General features: G+C 36.8%; 1 pseudogene; it reads left to right on the top strand.

Moving 5' to 3' along the window:
* Window positions 1-9,137: 9,137 nt before the first annotated feature.
* LOC123837039 (high mobility group protein B1-like) lies at window positions 9,138-9,721 on the top strand (annotated as a pseudogene).
* Window positions 9,722-11,466: the final 1,745 nt, after the last annotated feature.

The raw sequence follows: 11,466 nt of genomic DNA, 5'->3' as shown, positions 1-11,466 counted from the left end.
AGCCATGCTTAGCCATCAAAATCCCTCAAAGCCATGAAAGCACAACTAGATTCAAACTTGAACTTGAATGATGAGAGAGTAAAGAACCATGGTTTGAGTAGGAAAAGCCAACACCATCCCTTTTCCAAACAAAAATAAAGGAGAACCAATTAGATATTTGCTGTTATTACTCAAAGAAACTATGAATAATATCATTAATATTCTTGTTATCTAGGGTGCCTACATTTTATATTTTAGTATCATTTAAATTATACATATATATTTTTATGCATAAATACATGCACACATGCATATTCATATATAAACTCTGACACATCTATTCTCTAACTGTTGTTCTTCCTGTCCTGTATTTTAGTCCCATAACAAAAAAAAAAAAAACTTCAGGAAACTCTTACCATGAGAATTTTAGAAACCTAACCCTTACAGATGAAACGGGATTTCTGAATTGTAAATACCTATAAATGCAGAAAAAGATTTTTTCTTCTTGTCAGAGTCCTCAAATTCTATTCAAGGTTACTGGTTTCAACTCTATACACATAGTTGTTTTATAAAAATTGAATTAAAACAAACCACTGCTCACTATTCTCTCAATAAAAAATTGCAACTTAAAAATTAATTCAATTAAATTTGATAGCAAGATGTTAATAGTCCAAATATTCTATAATATGTAACATTTTTTGCATTTGTCCAAGATGGCGGAGGAGTAGGAGACTTTAGTTTTGTCTGGTCCCAGGAATTCAGCTAGATAGCTATCAAACCATTCTGAATATCTATGAACTCAACCGGAGATCAAAGAAAAGAGCTGCAATTCTACAAATAGAAAAGCAACCACTTTCTGCAAGGTTGGAGGTATGGAGAAGTGAATCCAAGGTGATATATTGGAAAATAAACCTCGGGGGGAGGGAGCTTCCCTAAGCTGGCTACCTGAAAGTGATATAGCAGTGGAGCACAAAATCAGAACTTTTAGAAACCTGCTCTGGTGAAGGTTGTCCCTGCCTGAAAGATGCTCAGGTGGCAAAGCAAGGTGGAATACTAGGTGCATACAGTGAGCCCTCAGGATCCCCAGGTCACAGAAAGAACAGGGGTGCCTGAGTGTGGCAGAGTTCTCGGGCATCAGAGCCAGGAAACTGGCTGCAATTCAGGGAGCCAGGAATGGGCTTTCAGCTCCATGTTGCCATAAACCAAAAGCTGAGGCATGGTCCAGCGACCGCTCCCCAAGCAGCGGCCCAGCAAGCTGCAGCACCATGGAGAGACACCCCCCCCTTCCTCCCCCTGAAGGCGCGGCATGGGTGTGCACTGCAGGAGTCTGAATGGTTTGGAGACTTGAAGCCGGGTCACATGTCTGAGATAGAAATGCTCAGTCACAAGCTGAGTGAGCACAGTGTGGTGGGAGACCAAGGAGACAGTAGTGATTGACTGTTATTCCCTGAGGGCACACTGAGAAGTGGGGGGGCATAAGCTTTCGACTTCAGGGCTGGAGATTTGGAGACCACCATTTTCATTCTCATCCCCTAAAGTGGCTGGGAAAGTCTTCAGAGAACAAAAGCCATGTAAAGCAATCCAGAGTGGATCCTCTCACTTAGCCTGGCCCCCTGGCAAGGACGGTGCAGTTCTGTCCGGGACAAAGACACCTGTGAATCAGTGCAAGAGGACCCTCCCCCAGAAGATCAGCAAGAACATCCGGCTAAGACCAAATTTACTGATCACATAGAATGGCAAAACTCCAGCACTAGGGGAAAATAGTATATAGAATTAATGGTTTTTTCTCATGATTCTTTAGTCTTTCAATTTTAATTTTTTTCTCTTTCCTTTTCAACCAATTTCTTATTGTCTCAACTCTTTAAGCCTTTTTTAAGCCTTTTTTAATTTTCATTTTTACACTTATATTCTATCCTTTCATTATATTTAATTTTATATAAATTTTATATATAGATATTTTATTATATTATATATATATATATATAGGTTTTGGGTCTCTTCTGATTTCTTTAGTGTATATTTCTCTGGGGTTGTTGTTGCCATTTTAGTATTTTGTTCTCTCATTCATCTATTCTTCTCTGGACAGAATGACAAGACAGAAAAACTCACCTCAAAAAAGAGAACAAGAGGCAGTACTGACTACCAGGGACCTAATTAGTATGGATATAAGTAACATGTCAGAACTAGAGTTCAGAATAATGATTATAAATATACTAGCTGGACTTGAAAAGAGCATAGAAGACACTAGAGAATCCCTCTCTGGAGAAATAAAAGAACTAAAATCTAATCAAGTCAAAATCAAAAAGGCTATTAATGAGATGCAATAAAAAATGGAGGCTCAAACTGCTAGGAGAAATGAAGCAAAAGAGAGAATCAGTGATAATAGAAGACAAAATTATGGAGAATAAAGAAGCTGAGAAAAAGAGAGATAAACAACTACTGGGTAATGAGGGGAGAATTAGAGAGATAATTAATATCATAAAGCAAAACAATACTAGAATAATTGGGATCCCAGAAGAAGAGGAAAGAGAATGGGGGGAGGGGGGTATATTGGAGCAAATTATAGCTGAGAACTTCCCTAATCTGGGGAAGGGAACAGCCATTCAACTCCAGGAGGCACAGAGAACACCCCTCAAAAATCAATAAAAACAGGTCAACACCTTGACATATAATAGTGAAGCTTGCAAATCTCAGAGACAGAGAAAATCCTGAAAGCAGCTTGGGACAAGAGGTCTGTAACATACAAGGGTAGCAATATTAGAAACATTAGAAACATATAAGGTAGAAACATACAAGGGTAGCAGGCTATCCACAGAGATCTGGCAGGGCAGAAAGGACTAGCATGATATATTCAGAGTGCTACATGAGAAAAATATGCAGCCAAGAACACTTTATACAGCAAGGCTATCATTCAAAATAGATGGAGAGATATAAAGTTGCCAGGACAAACAGAAACTAAAAGAATTTGTGATCACTAAACCATCCCTGCAAGAAATATTAAATATTAAAGCGAAGAGAGAGCCCAAAAGTAACATAGAGCAGAAAGGAACAGACACAATATACAGAAACAGTCACTTTACAGGTAATACAATGGCACTAAATTCATATCTTTCATTAGTTACTCTGAATATAAATGGGCTAAATGCCCCAATCAAGAGACACAGGGATCAGATTGGATAAAAAGGCAAGACCCATTGATATGTTGTCTGCAAGAGTCTCATTTTAACCCAAAAATACCTCCAGATTGAAAGTAAGGGGGTGCAAAACAATTTATCATCCTGATGGACATCAAAAGAAAGCTGGAGTACCAATCCTTCTATCAGACAAATTAGATTTTATTTATTTATTTATTTTTATTTTTTTTAATTATTATGTTATGTTAATCACCATACATTACACCATTAGTTGGTTTTTTTTTTTAAAGATTTTATTTATTTGTTTGAGAGAGAGAATGAGATAGAGAGAGCATGAGAGGGGGGAGGGTCAGAGGGAGAAGCAGACTCCCTGCCGAGCAGGGAGCCCGATGCGGGACTCGATCCTGGGACTCCAGGATCATGATCTGAGCCGAAGGCAGTCGCTTAACCAACTGAGCCACCCAGGCGCCCTACACCATTAGTTTTTGATGTAGTGTTCTATGATTCATTGTTCGCATATAACACCCAGTGCTCCATGCAGAACATGCCCTCTTTAATACCCATCACCAGGCTAACCCATTCCCCCACCTCCTCCCCTCTAGAACTCTCAGTTTGTTTCTCAGAGTCCATAGTCTCTCATGGTTCTTCTCTCCCTCCGATTTCCCCCCCTTCATTCTTCCCCTCCTGCTATCTTCTTTTTCTTTTTCTTTTTTTTAACATATAATGTATTATTTGTTTCAGAGGTACAGGTCTGTGATTCAACAGTCTTACACAATTCACTGTGCTCACCATAGCACATACCCTCTCCAATGTCTTTCACCCAGCCACCTCATCCCTCCCACCCCTCACCACTCCAGCAACCCTCAGTTTGTTTCCTGAGATTAAGAATTCCTCATATCAGTGAGGTCATATGATACAGATCTTTCTCTGCTACCAATCCTTCTATCAGACAAATTAGATTTTTAACCAAAGACTGTGATAAGAGATGAGGAAGGACACTATGTCATAATTAAAGGGTCTATCCAACAAGAAGATCTAACAATTGTAAATATTTATGTCCCTAACATGGGAGCAGCCAATTATATAAACCAATTAAAAACAAAATTAAAGAAACACATTGATGATAATACAATAATAGTAGGGGGTTTTAACACTCCACTCACTGCAATGGACAGATCACCTAAGCAGAAGATAAACAAGAAAATAAGGGCTTTGAATGACACACTGGACCAGATGGACTTCACAGATATGTTCAGAACATTCCATCCCAAAGCAACAGAATACATAGTCTTCTCAGGTGAACATGGAACATTCTCCAAAATGGATCACATACTGGGTCACAAATCAGGTCTCAACTGATACCAAAAGATTGGGATCATTCCCTATGTATTTTCAAACCACAAAGCTTTGAAACTTGAATTCAATCCCAGAAATTTGGAAAGAAGTCAAATACATGGAGGTTAAAGAGCATCCTACTAAAGAATGAATGGGTCAACCAGGAAATTAAAAAGAATTTTAAAAATTCATGGAAACAAATGAAAATGAAAACACAACTGTTCAAAACCTTTGGGATTCAGCAAAGGTTCCTAAGAGGGAAGTATATAACAATACAAGCCTTTCTCAAGAAACAAGAAAGATCTCAAATACACAACCTAACCTTACACCTAAAGGAGCTGGAGAAAGAACAACAAATAAAGCCTAAACCCAGCAAGAGAAGATAATTAATAAATATTAGAGTAGAAAGCAATGAAATAGAAACAAAAGAACAGTAGAACAGATCAATGAAACTAGAAGCTGGTTCTTTGAAAGAATAAATAAGATCAATATACCCCTGGCTAGACTTATCAAAAAGAAAAGAGAAAAGACCCAAATAAATAAAATCATGAATGAAAGAGGAGAGATCACAACCAACACCAAAGAAATACAAACAATTATAAGAACATATTATCAGCAATTACATGCCAACAAATTAGGCAATCTGGAAGAAATGATGCATTCCTAGAAACATATAAACTACCAAAACTGAAACAGGAAGAAATAGAAAACCTGAACAGACCCATAACCAGCAAGGAAATTGAAGCAGTAATCAAAAATCTCCCAGGGTGCCTGGGTGGCTCAGTTGGTTGAGCGACTGCCTTCGGCTCAGGTCATGGTCCTGGAGTCCTGGGATCGAGTCCCACATCGGGCTCCCGGCTCAGCGGGGAGCCTGCTTCTCCCTCGGGCCCTCTCCCCTCTCATGCTGTTTCTCTCTCTCTCTCTCTCTCAAATAAATAAATAAATAAAATCTTTAAAAAAAAAATCTCCCAACAAACAAGAGTCCAGGGCAGGATGGCTTCCCAGGGGAATTCTACCAAACATTTAAAGAAGAACTAATACCTATTCTTCTGAAACTGTTTCAAAAAATAGCAATGGAAGGAAAACTTCCAAACTCTATGAGGCCAGCATTACCTTGATCCTAAAAGCAGACAAAGACCCAACCAAAAAGGAGAATATCCCTGAGGAACATGGATGCAAAAATTCTCACCAAAATACTAGTCAATAGGATCCAACAGTACATTAAAAGGATTATTTACCCTGACCAAGTGGGATTTTATTCCTGGACTGTAAGGGTGTTTCAACATGTGCAAATCAATCAATGTGATACACCACATTAATAAAAGAAAGGACAAGAACCATATGATCCTCTCAAAAGATGCAGAAAAAGCAGTTGACAAAGTACAGCATCCTTTCTTGATTAAAACTCTTCACAGTGTAGGGATAGAGGGAACATACCTCAGTATCATAAAAGCCATCTATGAAAAGCCCACAGCGAATATCATTCTCAATGGGGAAAAACTGAGAGCTTTTTCCCTAAGGTCAGGAACATGACAGGAATGTCCACTCTCACCACTGTTGTTCATCATAGTACTACAAGTCCTAGCCTCAGCAATCAGACAATAAAAAGAAATAAAAGGCGTCCAAATTGGCAAAGACTAAGTCAAACTCACTCTTCAGAGATGACATGATACTCTATGTGGAAAACCCAAAGACTCCACCCCAAAATTGCTAGAACTTATACAGGAATTCAGTAAAGTGGCAGGATATAAAATCAATGCACAGAAATCAGTTGCATTTCTATACACTAACAATGAGACAAAAGAAAGAGAAATTAAAGAGTCAATCCCACTTACAATTGCCCCCAAAACCATAAGATACCTAGGAATAAAACTAACCAAAGAGGCAAAGGATCTGTACTTACAAAACTATAGAACACGCATGAAAAAAATTGAGGAAGACATGAAGAAATGGAAAAACGTTCTGTGCTCATGGATTGGAAGAATAAATATTGTTAAAATATCTATGCTACCTAGAGCAATCTATATATTCACTGCAATACCTATCAAAATACCATCAACTTTTTTCACAGAGCTGGAACAAACAATCCTAAAATTTGTATGGAACCAGAAAAGACTCCAAATAGCCAAAGGAAGGTTGAAAAAGAAAACCAAAGCTGGTAGCATCACAATCCCAGACTTGAAGTTCTGTTACAAAGCTGTAATCATCAAGACAGTATGGTACTGGCATAAAAACAGACACATAGATCAATGGCACAGAACAGAGAACCCAGAAATGGACCCTCAATTCTATGGTCAACTAATCTTCGACAAAGCAGGAAAGAATATCCAATGGAAAAAAGACATTCTCTTCAACAAATGGTGTTGGGAAAATTGGACAGCCACATGCAGAAGAATGAAACTGGACCATTTTCTTACACCATGCACAAAAATAGACTCAAAATGGATGAAAGACCTCAATGTGAGACAGGAATCCATCAAAATCCTAGAGGAGAAAACAGGAAGTAACCTCTTCGATCTCGGCCACAGCAACTTCTTGCTTGACATATCTCCAAAGGCAAGGGAAATAAAGGCAAAAATGAACTATTGGGACTTCATCAAGATAAAAAGCTTTTGCACAGCAAAGGAAAGAGTCAACCAAACCAAGACAACTGACAGAATGGGAGAAGATATTTGCAAATGACATATCAGATAAAGGGCTAGTATCCAAAATCTATAAAGAAGTTATCAAACTCAATACCCAAAGAACAAATAATCCAATCAAGAACTCGGCAGAAGACATGAACAGACATTTCTCCAAAGAAGACATCCAAATGGCCAACATGAAAAAGTGCTCAACATCACTCATCATCAGGGAAATATAAATTGAAACTACAATGAGATACCACCTCTTACCAGTCAGAATGGCTAAAATGAACAAGTCAGAAAACAAGAGATGTTGGCTGGCGAGCATGCAGAGAAAAAGGAACCCTCTTACACTGCTGGTGGAAATGCAAGCTGATGCAGCCATTCGGAAAATAGCATGGAGGTTTCTTGGGGAGTTAAAAATAGAGCTACCCTATTACCCAGCAATTGCACTACAGGGTATTTACCCCAAAGATACAAATGTAGTGAACGGAAGGGGCAGCTGTTTATAGCCGCAGTGTCCACAGTAGCCATACTATGGAAGGTGCACAGATATCTGTTGACAGATGAATGGATAAAGAAGATGTGGTATTTATATACAATGGAATACTACTCGGCCATCAAAAATAAAAAAAGGAAATCTTGCCATTTGCAATAATGAGGATGGAACTAGAGGGTATGATGCTAAGTGAAATAAGTCAATAAGAGAAAGACAATTATCATATGATCTCAATCATATGTGGAATTTAAGAAACAAAATAGAGAATCATATAGGAAGGGAGGGAAAAAGATAGGGAGGAAGACTAGGAAGATATGCAATGGGTCAAAACAAGGAATAGGTAAACACCTTAACATTTTTACTATTGCCTTCATTTAAATAAATATGTTAGTTTTAACTATGAAGTATTTCAAACATATAGAAAAGTACAGATTATAATACAGTTAATCCTTGAAACTTGGTAAAGAGTAACAACCCCTGCACAGTCAAAAATCCACGTATAACTTTTGACTCCCCCAAAACTTAACTACTTTAGCCTACTCTTGACCGGAAGCCTTACTGATAACATAAATAGTTGATTAACACATATTTTGCATGTTATATGTTTTATACACTGTATTCTTACAATAAAGTAAGCTAGAGAAAAGAAAATGTTATTTAAAAAATCATAAGGAAGAGAAAATACACACAGTGCTATACTATATTTATTGAAAAAAAAATCTGCATAAAGGTGGACCCACACAGTTCAAACTTGTGCTGTTCAAGGGTATAACAAAACACAAAACCCTTCCCCCACAATTTAACAAATGTTGATATTTGGCAATATTTGAATTTTTAATTTTTTTTTAAATTTTATTTGACAGAGAGAGAACTCAAGCATAAGCAGGGGGAGTGGCAGAGGGAGAGGGAGAAGCAGGCTCCCCACCAAGCAGGGAGCCCAATGCAGGGCTCGATCCCAGGACCCCCAGGATCATGATCTGAGCCAAAGGGATGCTTAACCAACTGAGCCACCCAGGCATGCCAATATATGGCAATATTTGCCTCAGATATTTACAAAATAAAATGTAGGAAATACAAATAAATAAAGACACAAATAAGATGTTAGAGATACCATTCCTTATCTCACTAGGAGAATCACAGATGCTGACATGTACCCTTCCAGTCCATTTTTTTTAACTGTTAGAGTTTACTAAATTCTGTTTAATTTATTCATTTCCTTATTCTTGAACAATTATGTTGCTTCCAATTTTTGCTAATACAACAAGGCTGCACTGACAGTTTTGAGAATGCCTTTTCATTTCAGAGTTCAACCACAATATGTAAATTAAAAGTAGAATTGCTATCTTGTAGTGTATACATATTTTCTTTCTTTTTTATTATTATGTTATGTTAGTCATGTGTATACACTTTTTCAAGTCCATCCACCTTATTAAAGTACTCTCCAAAGTAGATGGACCCAGACACAGCCATTGCAGTACACTGAGCTCTATAGAGACAGCACCAGCCTAAGTGAGACCCAGACAGGCACTGGGCGACTCTGTGCCTCACTGAGGAAAATAATTAAACATGGGCAGAGGAGATCTGAAGAAGCCAAGAGGCAAAATGTCATCATGTGCAAATTTGCCGAGAGGAGAACAAGAAGAAGCATCCAGATGCTTCAGTCAACTTCTCAGAGTTTTCTATTAAGTGCTCAGAGAGGTGGAAGACCATGTCTGCTAAAGAGAAAGGAAAATTTGAAGACATGGCAAAGGTGGACAAGGAGAGAAAGAGAAAGAGAAAACTTACATCCCCCCTAGAGGGGAAACAAAAAAGTTGTTCAAGCATCCCAGTGCACCAGAGGCCCTCGTCGACCTTTTTCTTGTTTTGTGCTGAGTATCACCCAAAAATCAGAGAACATCCTGGCCTATCCATTGGTGACATTGCAAAGAAATTGGGAGATATGTGGGATAACACTGCTGCAGATGGCAAGCAGCCTTATGAAAAGAAGGCTGCCAAGCTGAAGGAAAAATATGCAAAGGATATTGTTGCATATCGAGCTAAAGTAAAGTCTGATGTGGCAAAAAAGGGAGTTGTCAAGGCTGAAAAAAAGCAAGAAAAAGAAGGAAGAGGAGAAAGACAAGGAAGATGAAGATGAAGAAGATGATGAATAAGTTGGTTCTAGCAGTTTTTTCTTCTCTATAAAGCATTTAACCCCCTTACACAACTCACTCATTTTAAAGAAAAAAATTGAAATGTAAAAACAAAATAAAACAAAAACAAAGTAGCTGCACCAATGTATCATAAGACCAGCAGTTTTTGAAAGTTCTTATGTTCTCATATTATTGCCAAAATATCATATGATCAGAGTTTTTAAGTTTTAGCAATCTACTTTTTATGAAATGTTGTCCCATTTCAAGTTTCATCACCTCTAATGATCAGTGAGAATTTGCAACTTTTTATATATTTAATGGTCTTAAAATTTTCTTCTGTTAATTAACTCTCCATATCCTTTGTCACTTTCTATGGAAATAGTTCCCTTTTATTGCTTTTAGGGTTTTATTTAATATATATTTTGCTTATTAATCCTTTATTGGTTGCTTGGATTACAGATATTTTCACCCAGTAAGGGGCTTATCTTTTTTATTTTATGGCCTTTTCTGTACAGAACTTTTTTATTTTAAATAGCTAAAGTTATCAATCTTTTTAAGCTTTGTGCTTCTCGAGTCTTGTGGAAGAGTTCTTTTCCTAACTTCCAACATCATAGTTATTTTTGTTACTTTTTTACATTTTTCAATTTGTTTTTAATACATTTAGGATTTATTTTTGTGTATGGTGGGAGGTAGTCTTACAAATTGATTTTTCCTATATGATTAGTCAATTGTCTCACCATCATCTATTATTTTATCTTTCACCATTGAATTCCACTGTTAATTTTTCATATACACATATGGCTGTTTCTAGGCTCCCTGTTCTGTTTACACTGATATATTTTTGTATCCTTCTGCCAGTACAACACATTTTAATTACTGTATCTTTATAACAACTCTTAATAAATGATAGAGTAACTTCATTCTCTTTAATCTTCTTCTAATATTTTCTTTTAGTTATTCTTGGACCTTTAATTCATCCATAGAAATGTTTGAAACAGCTTTGCAAGTTCTAAGAAGATTTAAGATTTAGGCTGAACTAGCTTTGCTTTACTAGATTATTTTGGGGAGAATCAAAATTTTAAAATATTGAGAGTTCCTGTCCAAAAACATGGTATTATTCTCTATTTATTTAGATCTTCATATATATTCCTCAATTATATTTTATAAATTTTTCTACAAGTCATATGTATATTATGTTAAATTTAATCTCACATATTTATAGTTTTGTGGCTAAGACAATGGAGTATTTTATTATTTATTTATTTATTTATTTATTTACTTTTAAGTAGGCTCCAAGCCCAGCCTAGAGCCCAATGCAGGGCTTGAACTTCAACCCTAATATCAAGACCTGAGCTGAAATCAAGAGTCAGATGCTTAACTGACTGAACCACCCAGGCACCACATAGGATGTTCAAAATTACATTTCTAAACCAGTGTTTATAAACAGTTTTGTAGACAATATCCTTGATGAACTCTCTGATTACTTCTACTAATTTGTAAGTAGAATCTCTTAAATTTCTTATGTATATAATCACATCATCTGTGACACTGGCAATTTGGTTTCTTATTTTTCCTTTCCCCATATCTCTTATTTATTTTCCATGTCATATTGAGCTCGCTAGGACCTCCAGTACAATGCTAAATACAAGTGCTGAGAGCAGGCATCCTAAATTATTTCTGACTTTAAGAGAATGCTTTTAAATCATTCACCATTAAGTGTGAACTTCACATTAACTTTTACATAGACATCCATTTATTTATTCAGT

The sequence above is a fragment of the Mirounga angustirostris genome, unplaced genomic scaffold, assembly GCF_029215605.1.
Source record: "Mirounga angustirostris isolate CCGP_5_RB_7025 unplaced genomic scaffold, mMirAng1.0.hap1 SCAF_8, whole genome shotgun sequence".
Classification (NCBI taxonomy): Eukaryota; Metazoa; Chordata; class Mammalia; order Carnivora; family Phocidae; genus Mirounga; species Mirounga angustirostris.
The sequence above is the reverse complement of the archived record's forward strand: the minus strand, read 5'-3'. Positions and strand labels throughout refer to the sequence as shown.